Consider the following 21,934-nt stretch of genomic DNA (forward strand, 5'->3'; position numbering starts at 1 on the left):
TCTTTGTGATGTGTGCTTTCATTTCACAGAGTTGAACCTCTCCTTTGATTGAGCAGTTTGGAAACACTCTTTTTGTAGAATCTGTAAATGGATATTTGGAGCGCTTTGAGGCACAAGGTGAAAAAGGAAGTATCTGCACCTAAAAACTAGACAGAAACTTTCTGAGAAACTTCTTTGTGATGCGTGCTTTCATCTCTCAGATTTGAACATTTCTTTTCATTGAGCAGTTTGGGAACATGTCATGGTGTAGAATCTGCAAAGGTATATTTGTGAGCGATTTGAGTCCTATGGTGAAGAACTAAATATCTTCCATAAAAACCAGACAGAAGCTTTTTGAGATAACTCTTTGTGATGTTTGAATTCATCTCAAAGGGTTGAAACTTTTTGTTTATTGAGGAGTTTGGAAACATTCTTTTTGTGCAATCTGCAAAGGAATACTTCTGAGTGGTTTCAGGCCTGTGGTGAAAAAGAAATATCTTCACATAAAAACTAGACAGAAGCATTCTGAGAAACTTCTTTTTTATCTGTGCATTCACCTCACAGAGTTGAACCTTTCTTTTCATTGAGCAGTTTGGAAAGAGACTTCTTGTAGAATCTGCAAAGGGATATTTGTGATCCCTTTGAGGCCTATGGAGAAATAGTAAATATCTTCACATAAATACTAGATAGAAGCTTTCTGAGAAACTTTTTTGTGATGTGTGCTTTCATCCTACAGAGTTGAACCTTTCTTTTGATTGATCACCTTGGAGACAGTCTTTTTGAAGAATATACAAATGGATATTTGGAGAGCATTGAGGCCTACAGTCAAAAAGGAAATATATTCACATGAAAACTAGACAGAAGCATTTTGAGAAACTTCTTTGTGATGTGTCCATTCATGTCACAGTGTTGAACATTTCTTTTGATTGAGCAGTTTGGAAACAGTCCTTTTGTAGAATCTGGAAAGGGATATTTGTGAGCCCTTTATGGCCTGTAGTGAAATACGAAATATCTTCACATAAAAACTAGATAGAAGATTTCTGGGAAACTTCTTTGTGATATGTGCTTTCATCTCACAATGTTGAACCTTTCTTTTGATTGAGCAGTTTAGAAAATCTTTTTGTAGAATCTGCTAATGGATATTTGGAGCTATTTGAGGCCCATGGTGAAAAAGGAACTATCTTCACAAAAAAACTAGACGGAAGATTTCTGAGAAACTTCTTTGTGACGTGTGAATCCATGTCACAGAATTCAACCTTTCTTTCGATTGAGCAGTTTGGAAACAGTCTTTTGTAGAAGGTGCAAAGGGAAATTTCTTAGCCGTTTTAGGCCTATGGTGAAAAAGAAATATCTTCACATAAAATCTAGACAGAAGCTTTCTGAGAAACTTCTTCATGATGTGTCCATTCATCTCACAGAGTTAAACCTTTATTTGATTGAGCAGTTTGGAACATGTCTTTTCTTAGAATCTGCAAATGGATATTTGTGAGCCCTTTATGCCCTATGTTGAAATATGAAATATCTTCACATAAAAACTAGGCAGCAGATTTCTGAGAAACTTCTTTGTGATGTGCACTTTCCTTTTACAGAGTTGAACCTTTCTTTTGATTGAGCAGTTTAGAAACAGTATTTTTGTAGAATCTGCAAATGGATATTTGGAGTGTTTTAAGGCCTATAGTGAAAAAGGAAATATCTTCACATAAAAACTAGACAGTAGCTTTTTGAGAAAACTATTTGTGACATTTCCATTCATCTCTAAGAGTTGACCATTTCTTTTCATTGAGCAGTTTGGAAACAGTCTTTTTGTACAAACTGCAAAGGGATATTTCTGAGTGGTTTGAGGCCAATGGTGAAAAATAAATATCTTCACAAGAAAACTAGACAGAAGCATTTTGAGAAACCTCTTTGTGATGTGTGCATTCATCTCACAGAGTTGAAAGTTTATTTTGATTTAGAAATTTGGAGAAAGTCTCTTGTTAGTATAAGCGGAGTTATATTTGTGAAAAGTTTAAGGCCAAAGGTGCAAAAGGAAATACCTTCATATAAAAGTAGACAGAAGCTTTCTGAGAAACTTCTTGTGATGTGTACTTTCGTCTCACAGAGTTGAGCCTTTCTTTTGATTGAGCAGTTTGGAAACATTCTTTTTGTAGAATCTGTAAATGGATATTTGGAGCAATTTGAGTCCTACGGTGAAAAAGGAAATATGTTCACATAAAAACTAGACAGAAGAATTCTGAGAAACTTCTTTGTGATGAGTCCATTCATCTCACAGAATTGAAACTTTCTTTGATGGACCAGTTTGGTAACAGTCTTTCTGTAGTATCTGCAGAGGGATATTTTTGAACGGTTTAAAGTCTACGGTGAAAAAGGAAATGTCATCACATAATAACTAGACAGAAGCATTCTGAGAAACTTCTTTGTGGTGTGTGCATTCATCTCACAATGTTGAACCTTTCTTTTGATTGAGCAGTTTGGAAACAGAACTTTTGTAGAATCTGCAAAGGGATATTTTTGAACCCATTGAGGCCTATGGCAAAATAAGAATTATCTTGAGATAAAAACTAGACAGAAGATTTCTGAGAAACTTCTTTGTGACATGTGCTTTCATTTCAACGAGTTGAAAACTTCTTTTGATTGAGTAATTTGGAAACAGTCTTTTTGTATAATCTGCAAATGGATATTTGGAGCGCTTTCTGGCCTAAGGTGAAAGTGGAAATATCTTCACATAAAAACTAGACAGAAGGATTCTGAGAAACTTTTCTGTGATGTGTGCATTCATCTCAGGGAGGTGAACTTTTTTTTTGATGGAACAGTTTGGAAACAGTCTTTTTATAGTATCTGCAGAAGGATATTTGTGAGCGATTTAAGGCCTATAGTGAAAAAGGAAATATCTTCACATAAAAACTAGACAGAAGTTTCTGAGAAACTTCTTTGTGATGTGTGCATTCATCTCACAGTGTTGAAACTTTATTTTGTTTGAGCAGTTTAGAAACAGTCTTTTTCTTCAATCTGCAAAGGTATATTTCTGAGCCATTTGAGGTCTGTGGTGAAAAAGAAATATCTTCACATTTAAACTAGACAGAAGCATTCTGAGGAACTTCTTTGTGATGTCTCCATTCATCTGAGAGATCTGAACATTTATCTTAATGGAGCAGTTCAGAAACCCTATTTTTGAAGAATCTGCAAAGGGATATTTGTGAACCATTTGAAGCCTATAGTGAAATAGTAAATATCTTCAAATAAAAACTAGACAGAAGAATTCTGAGAAACTGCATTGTGATGTGTGCATTCATCTCACAGAACTTAATGTTCCTTTTGATTGAGCAGTTTGGGAATGGCCCTTTTTCAGAATCTGCAAAGGGATATTTCTTAGCCCTTTGAGGCCTATGGTGAAACAGGAAACATCTTCACATGAAAACTAGACCAAAGCTTTCTGAGAAAGTTCTTTGTGATGTGCGCTTTTATCTCACAGACTTAAACCTTTCTTTTGATTGAGCAGTTTGGAAACGCTCTTTTTGTGAAATCTGTAAATGGATATTAAGAGCGCTTTGAGGCCAGTGGTGACAAAGGAAATATCTTCACATAAAAACTAAACAGAAGTTTTCTGTGAAACTACTTTTTGATGTGTACATTAATCTAACAGAGCTGAAACTTTCTTTTTATTGAGCAGTTTGGATACAGTCTTTTTGCAGAATCTGCAAAAAATATTTGTGAGCCCTTTATTGCCTATGGTGAAAAAGGAATTATCTTCACATATAAACTAGACAGAAGCATTCTGAGAAACTTCTTTGTGATGTGTGCATTCATCTCACAGAGTTGAAAGTTTCTTTGGATTGAGCAGTTTGGAAAAAGATCTTTTGTAGAATCTGCAAAAGGATACTTCTGAGCCCATTGAGTACTATGGTGAAATATGAAATATCTTCACATAAAAACTAGACAGAAACTTTCCAAGAAACTTCTTTGTGATGTGTGCTTTCATCTCACAAAATTGAAACTTTCTTTTGATTGAGGAGTTTGGAAACAGTCTTTTTCTAGAATCTGCAAATGGATATTTGGAGTTCTTTGAGGCCCACGGTGAAAAACGAAATATCTTCACATGTAAACTAAACCAAAGCTTTCTGAGAAACTTCCGTGTGATGTGTGCATTCATCTCACAGAGTTGAACCTTCCTTTTGATTGAGCATGTTGGAAAGAGGCTTATTATACAATCTGCAAAGGGATATTTCTGATCCATTTGAGGCCTATGTTGAAAGAGAAATATCTTCACATAAAAACTAGACAGAATCATTCTGAGAAATTTCTTTGTGATGCATCCATTAATCTCACAGAGTTGAACCTTTCTTTTGATTGAGCAGTTTGGAAACAGTCTTTTTGTAGAACCTTCAAAGGGATATTTGTGAGCCCTTTATGGCCTCAGGTGAAATAGAAATATCTTCACTTACAAACTAGAGAGAAGCTGTCTGAGTAACTTCTTTGTGATGTGTGCTTTCACTCAGAGAGTTAAAAATTTGTTTTGATTTATCAGTTTGGAAACAGTCTTTTTGTAGAATCTGCAAATGGATATTTGGGTTGCTTTGAGGCCTATGTTGAGAAAGGAAATATCTTCACATAAAAACAAGACAGAAGATTTCTGAGAAACTTCTTTGTTATGTGTGCATTCATCTCACAGGGTTGAAGCTTTCTTTTGATTGAGCAGTTTGGAGACAATCTTTATGTCCAATCTGCAAAGAGATATTTCTTAGACGTGTGAGGCCTATGGTGAAAACGAAATATCTTCACATAAAAACTAGACAGAATCACTATGAGAAAGTAATTTATTATGTGTTCATTCATCCCACAGAGTTGTACCTTTCTTTTCATGCCACAGTTCGACAACTGTCTTTTTGTAGAGTCTGCAAAGGGATATTTGTGAGCCCTTTGAGGCCTATGGTGAAATAGGAAATGTCTTCACAAAACAAGTAGACAGAAGCATTATGAGAAACTTATTTGTGATGTGTGCTTTCATCTCACAGATTGTAATCTTTCTTTTGATTGAACAGTTTGGAAACTCTCTTTTTATAGATTCTGCAAAAGGATATTTGGAGTGCTTTGAGGCCTATGGTGAAAAAGGAAATATCATCACTTAAAAACTAAACAGAAGCTTTCCGAAAAAGTTCTTTATGATGTGCATATTCATGTCACAGAATTGAACCTTTCTTTTCATGGAGCAGTTTAGAAAACATCTTTTTGTACAATCTGCAAAGGGATATTTCTGAGTGATTTGAGGTCTATGGTGGAAAAGAAATATCTTAACACAAAAACTACACAGAGGCATTCTGAGAAACTTATTTTTCATGTATGCATTCATCTCCCAGAGTTGAACGTTTCTTTTCATTGAGAAGTTGGGAAACATTCTTTTTATAGGATCTGCAAAAGGATATATGTGAGCCTATTGAGACCCATGGTGAAATAGGAAATAACTTCACAGAAAAACTAGACAGAAGCATTCTGAGAAACTTCCATGTGATGTTGGCATTAATCTCACAGAGTTGATACTTTCTTTTGATTGAGCAGTTTGGAAACAGTCTTTTCAAAAAATCTGCAAATGGATATTTGGAGTGCTTTGGGGCTTGTGGTGAAAAACTAAATATCTTCACAGAAAATCTAGTGAGAAACTTTCGAAGAACTTCTTTGTAATGTGTGCTTTTATCCCACAGAGTTGAACTTTTCTTTTCATTGAGCAGTTTAGAGGGATATTTGGGAGCGTTTTAAGGCCTATGGTGAAAAAGTAAATATCTTCATATAAAAACTAGACAGAAGCATTCTGAGAAAGTTCTTTGTGATGTGTACATTCATCACACAGAGTTGAAAATTTCTTTTGATTGAGCAGTTTGGAAACAGTCTTTATGTCCAATCTGCAAAGGGATATTTTTTAGACATTGGAGGCCTATGGTGAAAAAGAAATATCTTCACATAAAAACTAGACAGAAGCTTTCTGAGAAACCGCTTTGTGATGTATCCATTCATCTCATGCAGTTGAAATTTCCTTTGGATGGAGCAGTTTGGAAACAGTCTTTTTGTAGATTCTGTAAAGGGATATTTGTTATCCCTTTATGGCCTAAGGTGAAATAGGAAATATCTTCCCATGAAAACTAGACAGAAGTTTTCTGAGAAACTTGTGATGTCTGCTTTCACCTCTCAGAGTTGCAACTTTTCTTTGTTAGAGCAGTTTGGAAAGAGGCCTTTTGTAGGATCTGTAAAGGGATATATTTGAGCCCACTTAGGTGTATGGTGAAAAAGGAAATATCTTCACATTAAAACTAGAAAGAAACCATCCAAGAAACTTCTTTGTGATGTGAACTTTCATTTCACATGTTGAACATTTCCTTTGATTGAGCAGTTTGGAAAGAGTCTTTTTGGACAATCTGCAAAGGCATATTTCTAAGCCCATTGAAGCCTATGGTGAAATATGAAATATTTTCACATAAAAACTAGACAGAAGCTGTCTGAGAAACTTCTTTTTGATGAGTGCTTTCATCTCACAGTGTTGAACCTTTCTTTTGATTGAGCAGTTTGGAAACAGTCTTTTTGTAGTATTTGCAGAGGGATATTTGTGAGTGGTTTAAGGCTTATGGTGAAAAAGGAAATATCTTCACGTAAAAATTAGACAGAAGCATTCTGAGAAGCCACTTTGCGATGTTTGCATTCATCTCACAGAGTTGAATCTTTGTTTTGATTGAGCAGTTTGGAAACACTCTTTTTGTAGAATCTGCAAATGGATACTTGGAGCGCTTTGAGGTCTACGGTGAAAAAGGAAATATCTTCACATAAAAACTAAACAGAAACGTTCTGAGAAACGTCTTTGTGATGTGTGCATTCTTCTCACAGTGTTGAACCTTTGTTTTGATTGAGCAGTTTGGAAACAGTCTTTTTGTACAATCTGCAACGGGATATTTCTGAGTGGTTTGAGGCCTATGGTGAAAAAGAAATGTCTTCACATAATAACTAGACAGATGCCCTCTGAGAAACTTCTTTGTGATGTGTCCATTCCTTGCACAGAGTTGAACCTTTCCTTTCATTGATCAGTTTGGAAACAGTCTTACTGTAGAATCTGCAAAGGGATATTTGTCAGCCCTTTGAGGCCTAAGGTGAAATAGGAAATATTATCACATAAAAACTAGACAGAACATTCTGAGAAACTTATTTCTGACGTGTGTATTAATCTCACAGAGTAGAACTTTTCTTATGAATGCACAATTCAGAAACAGTCTTTTTGTACTATCTGCAGAGGGATATTTGTGAGCGGTTTGTGGCCTAAGGAGAAAAAGGAAATATCTTCCCAGAAAACTAGACAGAAGCATTCTGAGAAACTTCCTTATGATGTTTGCTTTCTTCTCACAGAGTAGAAGATTTCTTTTGATTGAGCAGATTGGAAGCAGTCTTTTTGTAGTATCTGCAGTGGGATATATCTGAGCGTTTTGAGGCCTATGGAGATAAAGAAATATATTCACATAAAAACTAGACAGAAGCATTCTGAAAAACTTCTTCATAATGTGTGCATTCATTGATTGGATTTGAGCCTTTCTTTTGATTGAGCAGTTTGGAAACAGTCCTTTTGTAGAACCTGCAAAAGGACATTTCTGAGCCCATTGATGCCTGTGTTGAAATAGGAAATATCTTCGCCTAAAAACTAGACAGAAGCCTTCTGAGAAACTTCTTCATGATGTGTGCATTCATCTCACAGAGTTGAACCTTTATTTTGATTGAGCAGTTTGGAAACAGTCTGTTTTTGGTATCTGCAGAGGGATATTTGTAAGTGGTTTAAGGCCTATGTTGAAAAAGGAAATGTCTTCACATAAAAACTAGACAGAAGCATTCTGAGAAACGTCTTTGTGATGTGTGCATTCATCTCACAGAGTTTAACCTTACTTTTGATTGAGCAGTTTGGAAACAGTCTTTTGGTAGAACCTGCAAATGGATATTTGGAGCAATTTGATACTAGGGTGAAATAGGAATTGTCTTCACATAAAAAATAGACAGAAACTTTCTGACAAACTTCTTTGAGATGTGTACATTCATCTACCAGAGTTGAACCTTTTTTAGATTGAGGAGTTTGGAAACACTCTTTTTGTAGGCTCTACAGAGGGATATTTTTGAGAAGTTTGAGGCCTATGGTGAAAAAGGAACTATCTTCACATAAAGTCTAGACAGAAGGATTCTGAGAAACTTCTTTGTGATGTGTGCATTCACCTCACAGAGATTAACCTGCATTTTGATTAAGCAGTGTGCAAACAGTCTTTTTGCAGATCTGAAATGGGATATTTGTGAGCCCTTTGAGGCCTATGGTGAAATAGAAAATATCTTCACATAAAAACTTGTCAGAAACTTTCTGAGTAACTTCTTTGTGATGTGTGCATTCATCTCAGAGTTGAAACTTTGTTTTGATTGAGCAGTTTGGAAACAGTCTTTTTGTAGAATATATAGAGGGATATTTGTGAGCAGTTTGAGGACTAAAGTCAAAAAGTAAATATCTTCACATTAAAACTAGACAGAAACATTTTGAGAAACTTCTTTTTGATGTGTGCATTGATTTAACAGAGGTGAATTTTGTTTTGATTGGGGAGTTTGGAAATAATCTTTTTGAAGATCTGCAGAGGGATATTTGTGAGAGATTTGAGAACTATGGTGAAAAAGGAGATATCCTCACATAAATACTAGACAGAAGGATTCTGAGAAATATCTCTGTGATGTGTTCATTAAAAGCACAAAGTTCAACCTTTCTTTTGATTGAGCAGTTTGGAAGCAGTCTTTTTGTAAAATGTGAAAAGGGATATTTTTGAGCCTTTTGAGGCCTGTGGTGAAATAGGAAATATCCTCATATGAAAACTAGACAGAAACTTTTTGAGAAACTTCTTTGTGATTTTTCCATTCATCTGATAGAGTTGAACCTTACAATTCATAGAGCCGTTTGGAAATGGTCTTTTTTTGGAATCTGCAAAGGGATAGTTTTGAGCCCTTTGAGAACTTTGGTGAAATAGCAAATATCTTCACATAAAAACTAGACAGAAGCATATTGAGAAACTTCTTTGTGATGTGTGCATTCATCTCATAGAGTTGAATCTCTCTTTTGGTTTAGAAGTTTGAAAACAATCTTTTTGTAGAATCTGCAAAGGATAGTTTTGAGCTCTTTGAGGACTATGGTGAAATAAGTAATATCTTCACATAAAAATTAGACAGAAGTTTTCTGAGAAACTTCTTTGGGATGTGTGCTTTCCTCTAACAGAGTTGCAACTTTATTTTGATTGAGCAGTTGGGAAACTGTTTTTTGTAGAATCTGGAAAGGGATATTTGTTAGCCCTTTGTGGTCTATGGTGAAACAGGAAATATCTTCACATAAAAACCAGACAGAAGCTTTCTGAAAAACTTATTCGTGATGTGTTCTTTCACTCACGGGGTTGAAACTTTCTTTTGATTGAGCACTTTGGAAACAGTCTTTTTGTAGAGTTTGCAAATGGATATTTGGAGGGCATTGAGCCAAGGGTGAAATAGGAACTGGTTTCACATAAAAAATAGATAGAAGCTTTCTGAGAAACTTCTTTGTGATGTGTGCATTCATCTCACACAGTTGAACTTTCCTTTGATTTAGTAGTTTGGAAACAGTATTTTTGTAGAATCTGGAAGTGGATATTTGCCACACTTTGAAGACTGTGGTGAAAAAGAAATATCTTCCCTTCAAAATTAGACAGAAGATTTCTAAGAAAATTCTTTGTTATGTGTGCATTCATATCACAGAGTTGAATCTTTCTTTTGATTGAGCAGTTTGGAAACAGTCTATTCGTAGAATATGCAAATGGATATTTGTAGCACTTTGAGGCCAGTGGTGAAAAAATTCCTCTCACAGGGTTGAACCTTTCTTTTGATTGAGCAGTTTTGAAACAGTCTTTTTGTAGAATCTGCAAGGGATAATTCTGAGCCCTTTGAGGCCTATTCTGAAAAAGGAAATATCTACACATAAAATTAGACAGAAGCTTTCTGAGAAACTTCTTTGTGATGTGTGCTTTCATATCACAGAGTTGAACCTTTCTTTTGATTGAGCAGTTTGGAAACAATCTTTTTGTAGAATCTGCAAATGGATATTTAGAGTGATTTGAGGCCTATGGAGAAAAGGAAATATCTTCACATAAAAACTAGACAGAAACATTCTGAGAAACTTCTTAGTGATGTGTGCTTCCATCTCACACAGTTGAAGGTTTCTTTTCATTGAGCAGTTTGCAAACAGTCTTTTTGTAGAATCTGCAAAGGGATATTTCTGAGCAGTTTGAGACCTTTGGTGAAAAGATAATATCTTCGCATAAAAACTAGAACAAAGCATTCTGAGAAACTTCTTTGTAATGTTTGCATTCACATCACAGAATTGAACCTCTCTTTTCACTGAGCAGTTTGGAAACAGTCTCTTTGTGCAATCTGCAAAGGGATATTTCTGAGCGACTTGAAGCCTATGCTGAAAAAGAAATATCTTCACATAAAAACTAGACAGAAGCATTCTGAGAGTGTCCTTTGTGATGTGTGTATTCATCTTACAGATTTGAATATTTCTCTTGATTGAGGAGTTTGGAAAAAGCTTTTTTGTATAATCTGCAAAGGGATGTTTGTGAGCCCTTTGAGGCCTATGGTGAAAAAGGAACTATCTTCACATAAAAACTAGACAGATGTTTCTGAGAAACTTCTTTGTGATCTGTGCTTTCATCTCATACAGTTGAACCTTTCTTTTGATTGAACAGTTTGGAAAAAGTCTTTTAGTAGAATGTGCAATTGGATATTTGGAGCACTTTGAGGCCTATGGTGAACAAGGAAATATCTTCACATAAAAACTAGACGGAATCTTTCTAAGAAACATCTTAGTGATGTGTGCATTCATCTCACAGAGTTAAACATTTGTTTTGATTGAGCAGTTTGGAAACAGTCTTTTTGAAGGATCTGCAGTGGGATATTCGTGAGCAGTTTGAGGCCTCTGGAGAAAAATGAAGTATTCATATAAAAACCAGACAGAAGCATTGTGAGAAACTTCTTTGTGATGTGTACATTCGTCTTACAGTGTTGAACTTTTCTTTTGATTTAGCAATTTGGAAACATTCCTTTTCTAGAAACTGAGAAGGGATATTTGTGAGCCCTTAGAGGCCTATGGTGAAATAGGGAATATCTTCACATAAAAACTAGATAGAAGCTTTCTGAGCAACTTCTTTTGTGATGTTTGATTTCATCTCACAGAGTTGAGGCTTTCTTTTGATTGAGTAGTTTGGAAACTGTCTTTTTGTAGAATCTGCATAGGGATATTGTAAGCAGATTGAGGCCTACAGTGAAAAAGGAAATATCTTCACATAAAAACTAGTTAGAAGCTTTTTGAGAAACTTCTTTGTGATGTTTGCATTCATGTCACAGAGTTGAACCTTTCTTTTCATTGAGCAGTTTGGAAACAATCTTCTTATACTTTCTGCAATGGCATATTTCTGAGTGGTTTGATGACTATGCTGAAAAATAAATATCTTCACATAAAAACCAGACCGAAGATTGCTGACAAACCTTGATGTGTTCTTTCATCTCACACAGTTGAAATTTTCCTTTGATTGAGCAGTTGGGAAACAGAATTTTTGTTAAATCCACAGAAGGATATTTTTGAGTGTTTTGAGGCCTATGCTGAAAAAGAAATATCTTCACATAAAAACTAGATGGAAGATTTCTGAGAAACTTCTTTGTGATGTGTGCATTCGTATCACAGAGTTGAACCTATTGTTTGATTGAGCACTTTGGAAACAGTCTTTTTGTAGAATCTGCAGAGGGATATTTGTGAACGGTTTGAAGCCTATGGTGAGAAAGGAAATATCTTCACATAAAAACTAGAGAGAAGCCTTCTGAGAATCTTCTTTGTGATGTGTGTCTTCATGTCACAGAGTTGAACCTTTCTTTTCATTGAGCAGTTTAGCAAAAGTCTTTTTGTACAATCTGCAAAGTGATTTTTGTGAACGTTTTGAGAATTATGGTGACAAAGGAAATATCTTCACATAAAAACTAGAGAGAAATCTACTGGGAAACTTCTTTCTGATGTGTGCATTCATCACAGAGAGTTGAAAATTTCTTTTGATTGAGCAGTTTGGAAACAGTATTTTTGTGAGATCTGCCAAGGGATATTTGGAGCATTTTGAGGCCTATGGTGAAAAAGGAAATATGCCCTAATGGAATCTAGATAGAAACATTCTGAGAAACTTCCTTGTGATGTGTGCATTCATCTCACAGATTTGAAACCTTGCTTGATTAAGCAGTTTGGAAACAGTCTTTTTGTAGTTTCTGCAAAGGTGTATTTGTAGGTGGTTTCTGCAAAGGCATATTTCTAAGCCCATTGAAGCCTATGGTGAAAAATGAAATATCTTCACATAAAAACTAGACAGAATCTTTCTGAGAAACTTATTTGTGATGCGTTCATGCACCTCACAGAGTTGAAACTTTCTTTTGATTGAGCAGTTCGGAAACAGTCTTTTTCTAGAATCTGCAAAGGGATAATTGTAGGCGGATTAAGGCACATGGTCAAAGAGGAAATATCTTCACATTAAAACTAGACAGAAGCATTCTGAGATACTTCTTTGTGATGTGTGCATTCATACCACAGAGTTGAACCTTTGTTTTGATTGAGAAGTTTGGAAACTGTGTTTTTGTAGAATCTGCATAAGGACATTTTTGTGTGCCTGAGGCCTATGGTGAAAAAGAAATATCTTCATGTAAAAACTAGGCAGAAGCATTCTGAGAAACTTCTTCATGATGTGTGCATTAGTCTCAGAGAATTTAACCTTTTTTTGATGGAGCACTTTGGAAGCAGTCTTTTTATAAAATCTGCAAAGTGATATTTGTTTACGCTTTGAGGCTTATGGTAAAAAGGGAAATATGTTCACATAAAAAATAGACAGAAGCTTTCTGAGGAACTTCTTTGTGATGTGTGCATTCACCTCACAGAGGTGAACCTTTCTTTTGATTGAGCAGTTTGGAAACAGTCTTTTTGTAGAATCTAAAAAGGGATATTTGTGGGCACTTTGAGGCCTACTGTGAAAAAGAAAATATCCACAAATAAAATGTAGACAGAAGCTTTGTGAGAAACTTCTTTTTGATGTTTGCATTCATCTCACAGAGTTGAAACTTTATTTTGAATGAGGAGTTTGGAAACAATCTTTTTCTAGAAACTGCAAAGGGACATTAGTGTGCACCTGAGGCCTATGTTAAAAAATGAAATATCTTCACATAAAAATTAGGCAGAAGCTTTTGGAGATACTTCATTGTGATGTGTGCATTCAGCTCACAGAGCTTAACCTTTGTTTTCATTGAGCAGTTTGGGAGAAGTGATTTTGTAGATTCTGCAATGTGATGCTTGTGAACGCTTTGAGGTGTAAGGTGAAAAAGGAAATATCTTCACCTAAATACTACATAGAAGCTTTCTGAGAAACTTCTTTGTGATATGTACATTCACCTCACATAGTTGAACAATTCTTTTGGCTGAGCAGTTTGGAAACACTCTTTTGTAGAATCTGCAAGGGATATTTGTGAACACTTTGAGGTTTATGGTGAAAACAGAAATATGCTCACATTAAGACTAGACAGAAGCTGTCTGAGAAACTTCTATGTGATGTGAGCATTTGTTTCAAAGAGTTGAAACTTTCCTTTGATTGAGCAACTTGTAAATAGCCTTTTTGCAGATTCTGTGAAGGGATTTTTGTGACTGGTTTGATGTCTTCAGTGAGAAAGTAAATATCCACACATAAAATCTAGACAGAAACTTTCTGAGAAACTTCTCTGTGATTTCTGCATTCATCTTACAGAGTTTAACTTTTCTTTTGAGGAAGCAGTTTGGAAACTGTATGTTTGTAGGATTTGCAAAGTGATGTTTGTGAAAGCTTAGAGGTTTATGGTGAAAAAGGAAATATCTTTGCTTAAAAACTAGACAGAAGCATTCTGGGAAACTTGTTGGAGATGTGTGCATTCATCTCAGGGATTTGAACCTTTGTTTTGATTGAGCATTTTGTTAAGAGCCTTCACATAGAATCTTCAAAGGGACATTTGTGAGCACTTTGAGGCTTATGGTGAAAAAGGAAATATCTTCATATCACTAATAAAACCTAGACAGAAAATTTCTGAGAAACTTCCTTGTGATGTGTGCATTCATCTCACAGAATTGAAACTTTGTTTTGATTGGGAAGTTTGGAAACAGTCTTTTCCTAGAATCTGCAAAGTAATATTTGTGAACTCTTTGAGGCTTACGGTGAAAAAGGAAATATGTTCACATAAAAACTAGACAGAAGATTTCTGAGAAACTTCTTTGTTAAGTATGCATTCGTCTCACAGAGTTGAACCATTCTTTTGATTCAGCAGTTTGGAAATAATCTTTATGTAGGATCTTCAAAGGGACATTAGTGAGCGTGTTGAGGCTTATGGTGACAAAGGAAATATCTTCATATCACTAGTAAAGCCTAGACAGAAAATTTCTGAGAAGCTTCCTTGTGATGTGTGCATTCGTCTCACAGAGTTGAAACTTTATTTTTGATTCAGCAGTTTGGAAACAGTCTTTTTGTACAATCTGCAAAGGGATATTTAGGAGTGCATTCAGGCCTATGGTGAAAAAGGAAATATCTTCACATAAAGACTAGACAGAAGCTTTCTGAGAAACTTCTTTGTTAACTATGCATTAATCTTACAGAGTTGAACCATTCTTTTGATTGAGCAGTTTGGAAATAGTCTTTTTTTAGTATATGCAAAGGGATATAAGTAGGTGGCTTAAGGACTATGGTGAAAAAGGAAATACCTTCACATAAAAACTAGACAGAACCTTTCTGAGAAATTTCTTTGTGATGTGTGCATTAGTCACACAGAGTTGAAATTTTCTTTTGATTGAGCAGTTTGGAAACAGTCTTTATGGAGAACCTACAAAGGGATATTTGTGAGCAGTTTGAGGCCTATGGTGAGACAGGAAATATAGTCACATGAAAACTAGACAGAAGCTTTCTGAGAAACTTCTTTGTGATGTATGCATTCATCTCACAGAGGTGAACCATTCTTTTATTTGAGCAGTTTGGAAACAGTCCTTTTTTAGAATCTTCCAAGGGATATTTATAAATGGTTTGAGGCCTATGGTGAAAAAGGAAATATCTTCACATAAAAACCAGACAAAACTTTCAGGGAAACTACTTTGTGGTGTGTGCATTCATCTCACAGTGTGTAACCTTTCTTTAAATTGAGCAGTTTGGAAGCAGTCTTTTTGTAGATTCTGAAATGGATATTTTTGAACAGCTTGAGGCTTGTGGTGAAAAAGGAAATATCCACAAATAAAATCTAGACAGAAGATTTCTGAGAAATGCCTCTGTGATGCAGGCATTCAACTGACAGAGTTGAAACTTTCTTTTGTTTGAGCAGTTGGAAACAGTCTTTTTGTAGAATATGCAAAGTGAAATTTATGAACGCTTTGAGGCTTATGGTGAAAAAGGAAATGTCTTCACATAAAAACTAGACAACAGCTTTCTGAGAAACTTCTTTGTGATGTGTGCATTCATCTCACAGAGTGTAACCTTTCTTCTGATTGAGCAGTTTGGAAACAGGCTTTTTGAAGAGTCTGCAGAGGTATATATGTAGGAGGTTTCACACCTATGGTGAAAAATGAAATGTCTTCACATAAAAAGTAGACAGAATCTTTCTGAGAATCTTCTTTGTGATGTGTGTGTTCATCACATAGAGTTGAACCTTTCTTTTGATTGAGCAGTTTGTAAACAGTCTTTTTGTAGATTCTGCCAAGGGATATTTGTGAGCCCTTTCAGGCTTATGGTGAAAAAGGAAATATCCACTAATAAAATCTGGACAGAATCTTTCTTGAAACTTCTTTATGATGGGTGCATTCATCTCACAGGTTTGAACCTTTCTTTTGATTGAGCATTTTGGAAACAGCTTTTTGGTAGAATCTACAAAGTGATATTTCTGGGCGCTTTGAGGCCTATGGTGAAAAAGGAAATATATGAACATGAAAACTAAACAGAATCTTTCTGAGAAACTTCTTTGGGATGTGTGCATTCACATCACGGGTTTGAAGCCTCCTTTTGATTCAGAATTATGGAAGCAGTCTTTTTATAGAATCTGCATAGGAATATCTGTGAAAATGTTGAGGCATATGGTGAAAAAGGTAATATATTCACATAAAAACTATAGAGAAGCATTCTGAGAAACTTCTTTGTGATGTGTGCATTCATCTTACAGAGTAGAACCTGTATTTTGATTGAGCAGTTTGGAAACAGTCTCTTTGGAGAATCTGCAAAGGTATATTTGTGAGCGGTTTGAGGCCTAAGGTGAAAAAGGAAATATCCACAAGTAAAATCTAGACAGAAGATTTCTGTGAAACTTCTTTGCAATGTGTGCATTCATCTCACAGAGTTGAATCTTTGTTTTGATTGAGCAGTTTGGGAGCTGTCTTTTTGTATAATCTGTAAAGTGATATTTGTGAACAATTTGAGGTTTACGGTGAAAAAGGAAACATCTTCACAAAAAAACTAGACAGAAACTTTCTGAGAAACTTCTTTGTAATGTTTGCATTCATCTCACAGAGTTGAAGCTTGTTATTGATTGATCAGTTTGGAAGCATTCTTTTTGTAGAATCTTCATAGGGATATTTGTGAATCCTTTGAGGCCTATGGTGAAAAAGGAAATATCTTCATAAAAAACTAGACAGAAGCATTCTGAGAAACTTCATCATGTTGTATGCTTTCATCTCACAGAGTTGAATCTTTCTTTTCATTGAGCAGTTTCGGAACAGTCTTTATGTAGAATCTGCACAGGGACATTTGTGAGCAATTTGAGGCCTATGGTGAAAAAGGAAATATCTTCACATAAAAACTAGACAAAGCATTCTTGGAAACTTCTTTGTGATGTGTGCATTCATCTCACAGAGTTGAATCTTCCGTTTGATTGAGTAGTTTGGAAACAGTCTTTTTGTAGAATCTGCATAGGGATATTTGTGAGTCCATTGAGTCCTATGTTGAAAAAAGAATTATCGTCACATAAAAACTAGACAGAAGCTTTTTGAGAAACTTCTTTGTGATGTATGTGTTTATCTCACAGAGTTGAACCTCTCTTTTAATTGAGTAGTTTGGAAACAGTCTTTTCTAGAAACTGCAAGGAATATTTGTGAGGGGTTTGAAACCTATGGTGAAAAAGGAATTATACACAAATAAAATCTAAACAGAAGCTATCTGAGAAACTTCTTTGTGATGTGTGCATTCATCTCACAGAGTTGAACTTTAGTTTTGATTGAGCAGTTTTTAAACAGTCTTTTTGTACAATCTGCAAAGTGATATCTGTGGATGTTTTCAGGCTTATGGGGAAAAAGGAAATATCTTCACCTAAACCTATAAAGAAGCTTTCTGAGAAACTTCTTTAGGAAGTGTGCATTCATCTCACAGAGTTGAACATTTGCTTTGATTCACCAGTTCAGAAAAAAGTAGAATCTGTAAGGAGTCATTTTTGAGCTCTTTGAGGCCTATGGTGAAAAAGGAAATATCTTTACATAAAAACTATACAGAAGCTTTCTGAGAAACTTCTTTGAGATGTGTGCATTTATCTCACAGAGTTGAACCTTTTTTTTGACAGAGCAGTTTGGAAACAGTCTTTTTGTAGGATCTGTAAAGGGATATTTGAAGGTGTTTTGAGGCATGTGGTGAAAAAGGAAATATCTTCACATAAAAACTAGACAGAAGCTTTCTGAGAAACTTCCTTGTGATGTGTGCATTCACCTCACAGAGTTCAAACTTTCTTTTGACTTATTGGGTTGGAAACAGTCTTTTAGTAGAGTACACAAAGGGATATTTATGAGTGGTTTGATGTCTGCAGTGAAAAAGGAAATATCTTTACATAAAACCTAGAGAGAAGCATTCTGAGAGACTTCTTTGTGATGTGTGCATTCATCTCAGAGAGTTGAACCTTTCTTTTCATTGGGCAGTTTGGAAACCATCTTTTTGTAGTATCTGCAAAGCGATATGTTTCAGTGGTTTGAGTCCTATGGTGAAAAAGGAAATATCAAAAAATAAAATGTAGACAGTAGCTCTCTGAACAACTTCTTTGTGACGTGTACATTCATCTCACCGGGTTGAAATTTTCTTTTGATTGAGCAGTTTGGAAACATCTTTTCATAGAACCTGTAAAGTGATGTTTTTGAAGCTTTGAGGCTTATGGTGAAAAAGGAAATATCTTCACATAAAAACTAGACTCATGTTTTCTGGGAAACTTCTTTGTGATGGGAGTATGCATCTCAAAGAGTTGAATCTTTCTTTTGATTGAGCAGTTTGGAAACAGTCTTTTTGGAGAATCTGCAAAGGGATGTTTTTGAGCAGTTTGAGGCATGTGGCGAAAAAGGAAATATCTTCATATTAAAACTAGACAGAAGCATTCTGAGAAACCACCTTGTGATTTGTGCATTTATCTCACAGAGTTGAATTTTCTTTCATTGAGTAGTTTGGAAAGAGTCTTTTTATAGAATATGCAAAGGGATATTTGTGAGCTTTTTGAGGCCTATTGTGAAAAAGGAAATATCCACAAATAAAATCTAGACAGAAGCCTTCTGAGAAACTTCTTTGTGATGTGTGCATTCATCACAGAGAGTTGAACCTTTCTTTTGATTGAGCAGTTTGGAAACAGTCTTTTCATAGAATCTGCAAAGGAAAATTTGTGAACACTTTGAGGCTTATGGTGTAAAAGAAGTATCTTCACATAAAAACCAGACAGAAACGTTCTGAGAAACTTCTTTGTAATGAGTGCATTCATCTCACACAGCTGAACTTTTGTTTGATTGAGCAGTTTGGAAACAGTCCTTTTGTAGAATCTGCAAAGGGTTATTTATCAGCGGTTTGAGGCCTATGGTGAACAAGGGAGTATTGACAAATAAGAAGTAGACAGAAACTTTCTGAGAAACTTCTCTGTGATGTCTGCATTCACCTCACAGTGTAGAAAGCTTTCTTTGATAGAGCAGTTTGGAAACAGTCTTTTCATAGACTCTGCAAAGGAAAATTTGTGAACACTTTGAGGCTTATGGTGAAAAAGAAGTATCTTCACATAAAAACTAGACAGAAAAGTTCTGAGAAATTTCTTTGTAATGTGTGCATTCATCTCACACAGCTGAACTTTGGTTTGAGTGAGCAGTTTGGAAACGGTCCTTTTGTAGAATCTGCAAAGGGTTATTTATCAGCTGTTTGAGGCCTATGGTAAACAAGGGAGTATCAACAAATAAGAACTAGACAGAAACTTTCTGAGAAACTTCTCTGTGATGTGTACATTCACCTCACAAAGTAGACAGCTTTCTTTGATTGAGCAGTTTGGAAACAATCTTTTTGTAGAATCTGCAAAGGGATATATGTAGGCAGTTTCAGGTCTATGGTGAAAATGGAAATATCTTCACATAAAAACTAGACAGAAGCTTTCTGAGAAAATTCTTTGTGATATGCTCATTCATCTCACAGATTTCAAGTGTTCTTTTCATTGACCAGTTTGGGTAGAGTCTTTTTGTAGAATCTGCTTTGCGATATTTGTGAGCCCTTTGAAGCCTATGGTGAGAAAAGTAATATCTTCACACAAAAACTGACAGAAGCTTTCTGAGAAACTTTGTTGTGATGTGTGCATTCATCCCAAAGAGTTGAACCTGTCTTTGGATTGAGCAGTTTGGAAACAGTCCTTTTGTAGAATGTACAAAGGTATATTTGAGATCCCTTTTTGGCCTATGGTGAAAAAGGAAATGTCTTCACATAAAACCTAGACAGAAGCATTCTGAGAAACTTCCTTTGATGTGTGCATTCTTCTCACAGCGTTGAACCTTTCTTTAGATAGAGCAGGTTGGAAAATGTCTTTTTGTAGAATCTGCAAAGTGATAATTTGAATGCTTTGAGACTTATGGTGAAAAAGGAAATATCTTCAGGTAAAAACTGGACGGAAACTTTCTGAGAAACTTCTTTGCAATGTGTGCATTCATCTCAAAGAGTTGAAGCTTTGTTTTGGTTGAGCAGTTTGGGAACAGTCTTTTTGTAAAATCTGTAAAGGGACATTTTTGAGCTCTTTGAGGCCTATATTGAGAAAGGAAACATCTTCAAATAAAAACTAGACAGAAGCTTTCTGAGAAACTTCTTTGTGATGTGTGCATTCACCTCACAGAGTTGAACCTTACTTTTGATTGAGTAGTTTGGAAACAGTCTTTTTGTAGAATTTGCAAAGGGTTATTTATGAAAGGTTTGAGACCTATGGTGCAAAAGGGAGTATCAACAAATAAAAACTAGACAGAAACTTTCTGAGAAACTTCTCTGTGATGTGTGGATTCATCTCACAGAGTGGAAGCTTTGTTTGAGACATTTGGAAACAGTCTTTCTGTAGAATCTGCAAAGGGATATATGTAGGCGGTTTGAGGTCTATGGTGAAAACGGAAATATCTTCAAATAAAAACTAACTGCTCAATGGGTAGAAACTCTTACTTCTGTGTGATGAATGCACATGTCACAAAGGCGTTACTCAGAAAATTTCTTTCTACATTTTATGTGAAGATATTTCCTTATTCACCATATGCCTCAATGTGCTCCCAGTTATCCCTTTGCAGGTTCTACGAAAAGACTGTTTCCAAACTGCTCAATAAACAGAATGGTTCAACCCTGTAAGAAGAATGTGCACATCACAAAGAAGTTTCTCACAAAACTTCCTTCTCGTTTTTATGTGAATATATTCCCTTTTTGAACATGGGCCTCAATGCACTCCCAAATACACCTCTGCAGAATTTACAAAAAGACTGTTTCCAAACTGCTCAATCAAAAGAAAATTTCAACTCTGTTTGATGAATGCATACCTCAGAAAGTAGTTTCTCAGCAAGCTTCTCACTAGTTTTTATGTGAAGATAGTTCCTTTTTCAACGTGGGTCTCAAAGCACTCAAAAATATCCCTTTGTAGTTTCCAGAATAACAGAGTTTACAAACTGCTCAAAGAAAAGAAACGTTTACCTCTGTGAGATGAATACACATATCTTAAAGCAGCTTCTCAGAATGCTTCTTTCTAGTTTTTATGTGAAGATATTTCTTTTTTCACCATAGGCCTCAATGTGCTCCTAAATATCCCTTTGCAGATTGTACAAAAAGACTGTTTCCAAATGTTCAATCCAAAGAATGTTTCAACTTGGTGAGATGAATGCACACATCACAAAGAAGTTTCTCAAAAACTTTCTTTATAGTTTTTCTGTGAAGATATTTCCTTTTTCACCATAGGCCTCACCTCAAAGCCCTCACAAATATCCCTTTGCAGATTCTACAAAAAGACTCTTTACACCTTGCTCAACCAAAAGAATGTTTCAACTCCGTGAGATGAATGCTCACATAGCCAGGATGTTTCTCAGAAAGTTTCTGTGTAGTTTTTATGCGAAGATATTTCCTGTTTCACCATAAGCTTCAAAGGGCTCACAAATATCCCTTTGCAGATTTTACAAGAAAAGAGTTTCTAATCTTCTAAATGAAAACAAACAGACATATCTGGGAGATGAATGCACATGTCACAAAGCAGTTTCTCAGAAACATTCTGTCTAGTTTTCATGTGAAGGTATTTCCTTTTCCACCACTGGATGCAAAGTGCTCAAAATTGTCCCTTTGCAGATACTACAAAAGTCTGTTTCCACACTGCTCATCAAAAGAAAGCTTCAACTCTGTGAGATGAATGCACACCCCAAAAAGAAGTTTCTCAGAAAGCTTCTATTAAGTTTTTATGTGAATGTTTCCTTTTTCACCGTGAGCCTCAAAGTGCTCACAAATATCTGCTTGAAGAATATTAAAAAAGACTGTTTCCAAACTCCTCAATCAACAGAAAGGTTGAAATTTGTGAGATGAATGCACACATCACAAAGAAGTTTCTCAGAATTCTTTAGTCTAGTTTTTATATGAAGATATTT

At 35.5% G+C, this 21,934-nt stretch overlaps 1 protein-coding gene across 1 annotated transcript in view; it reads right to left on the reverse strand.

Moving 5' to 3' along the window:
* Positions 1-21,934, reverse strand: part of LOC129047413 (protein FRG1B-like) — a 192,574-nt gene that overhangs the window by 147,224 nt on the left and 23,416 nt on the right. The gene's annotated exons all lie outside the window — the stretch shown is intronic.

The sequence above is a fragment of the Pongo abelii genome, chromosome 15, assembly GCF_028885655.2.
Source record: "Pongo abelii isolate AG06213 chromosome 15, NHGRI_mPonAbe1-v2.0_pri, whole genome shotgun sequence".
NCBI lineage: Eukaryota > Metazoa > Chordata > Mammalia > Primates > Hominidae > Pongo > Pongo abelii.